The following is a 2,508-nucleotide window of genomic DNA, read 5'->3' on the forward strand; positions in this document are numbered from 1 at the left end:
CTATTGCTAGACATTTGACTAACAGCTACTTTACAAGGTTTGGCAAACCCCACAGCATTATCACGGATAATGCACACTATTTTACGGGAAGAAAATGGAAATCTTTTGTTGCCACACATAACATCAAACATATTCTTACATCAGCTTTTCACCCGGAAGAGTAACCCCGTAGAAAGGATTTTTAGAGAGTTTGTCAATTCATGAGACTACATTCACCTCACAAACACACAAAGTGGATCGAATTTTTAGCACCCTTTGAGCAGATAGTAAACAATTTGCCTCATGCCTCAACAGGATACCCACCACAGGAATTATTATTAAACAAACCTGAACAGAACAAGTGGGCTATGCCCATTTCAAAGCTAACCGCATCCACAACACATACACCTTTGGAAGAGAAAGAAAGACAGGCATACACTACGTTGTGCAATAAAGCCAAGATCAGGAAAGAGAGTATGACAAACATGTTACAAATACACAAACCTATCAGGTTGATGACCTTGTTCTTTTTCGTTCACATCCCAAGTCTACAAAATTAAATGAACTGAATAGAAAATGGCAGCTATTATATTCAGGTCCTTTCAGAATAGCAAGCATACCTCACCCAGGTTGTTACTCCCTAGAATACCCGTTTATCTCACAAGCCGAGGGGGCTGCATCCCCACAGACATTTGAAACCCTTTGTGCACTAAAACAACATAATATAATGACAACTAATTTGAACATGAGCAAGTTGCTGTGAAAACGAGATCATAAATATTTGTGTTGAATACACAAATATTAAGTTATACAGCCTAAGAACACAAACGTTAATTTATGGAAATTATATACTGCAGTTACACTTGTACACACAATTATGAAGAGAATGTAAACCCAGGTGAGTACACTTACTGAATGAGAAAAGATATTCATATAGGAATGAGATCTACACAGGTTACATTTGTTGTTAATTGTAAATTGTAAGGTGAATCAACAATTAGTTATTTCAAGGCACTCTAATGACAGGAGATAATAACTATTGAGATCAGTAATGACATAGGAATGTAGCAGAATGAATGAGGATGTAAGAATGAATGATCAGGATGAATGAGTTAGTATTTAAGTTAATATAAGAAGGTAAGTTACTGTGAAGTAGTTGATGGAGACAAGAAATTATTTGAGGAAAATATTATTGGAGTTTATGAGAATGAAAGTGCCAAATGGCCCCATGTATGTGATATATTAATGTTTGATGAGGAATATGTTTAATGTATAAGGATATATATATATTATGATGAATATGTGAGTAAGGAATGAGTGAGAATGTTTTGGTAATATTGTGCTACATAGAGAAGTGAGTTAACAGTCTACATCTTTAAGATTACATAAGAATTTTCAGTTTGCAAGAAAACATTTGTGATGAGTTAGAACACGTGAGTACAAGACGTTAAATGTGAATCTATTTTCAGTGCCCTTGAAAATGAACGAATGCAAGAAAAGCAGAGTGAACAAGCTGTGGAAAGAAGTGTAATAAGAAAGTAACTTGGAAACACATTAGCTTTAATTTATTTCGGAAGTGTAACTTAGTGACCTTTCGTTAAGTTTTGTTACGCCATTGTGTGGAAGAAAACATTTATAGTTCGTGTTCAGACAGGAGAATGCTATTTTAAGGAACTTAAATTGAAATATAGTTTTTACACAGCCCTCATGTGAATACATTTGTATAATTTTTTTTTTTTTTTTTTTTTTTTTTACAAAAGTGAAATTTAGTGCCATGTTAGCCTTTATTATATTTACACGCAACAGAAAACCCCAAGGAAGCAAAAGATAGGAGAGTTATTAAGGCCGTTTTTGCGACTCGTACAACACCTCCACTTAAGCGAACAGATGACAAAATTACATCCACTTGGAAGACAACATTTGACTTTTCAGGCTATGCAAGGTAAGTGCAAAGGAGCAGTGACCACCTGTGCAGCCGACGTCGAGCAACGGACACTCAGAGATATTTTGCTGTCAATTATAATACTATGTTCTTTATTTGCGTTTTATAGAAAGAAATGATATATATACACCACATACATGATGTTTAACCTTGACTAAAGTAGAAGAAAGTTCATGGTTGAACTCTTGAGAGGAAATTTGATATGTTATTATATAATACACATTATGAGAGAGACAATCTCTGTGAGATATATTTTCCATTTGTATAGACGGTATCCACAAGAAGTGGAGATATCGAGGAAGTACTGAGCTGATATGCGATTTACTCATGCAAGGATTTGTTAAGGTATAATACACTTAAGTCATATGAACAGTCAGAACACAATCATAGACTGTCATGATGTTACACTAGACATACTTGACGTAAGGACACTTACATTTACCCATGATTTGGTAAATTGTAAGCACCTCCTTTCACACACCCCTTGAAGGTGATGCAAACGTTATAATGTATTATGTTCTCTTTTTATGTATTAGCTGTAGGATTTGGTAGTTTATGGGTAGTGAATAGTTTCTTCAAGTCTATCT

This window comes from Schistocerca nitens, chromosome 4, assembly GCF_023898315.1.
Source record: "Schistocerca nitens isolate TAMUIC-IGC-003100 chromosome 4, iqSchNite1.1, whole genome shotgun sequence".
NCBI lineage: Eukaryota > Metazoa > Arthropoda > Insecta > Orthoptera > Acrididae > Schistocerca > Schistocerca nitens.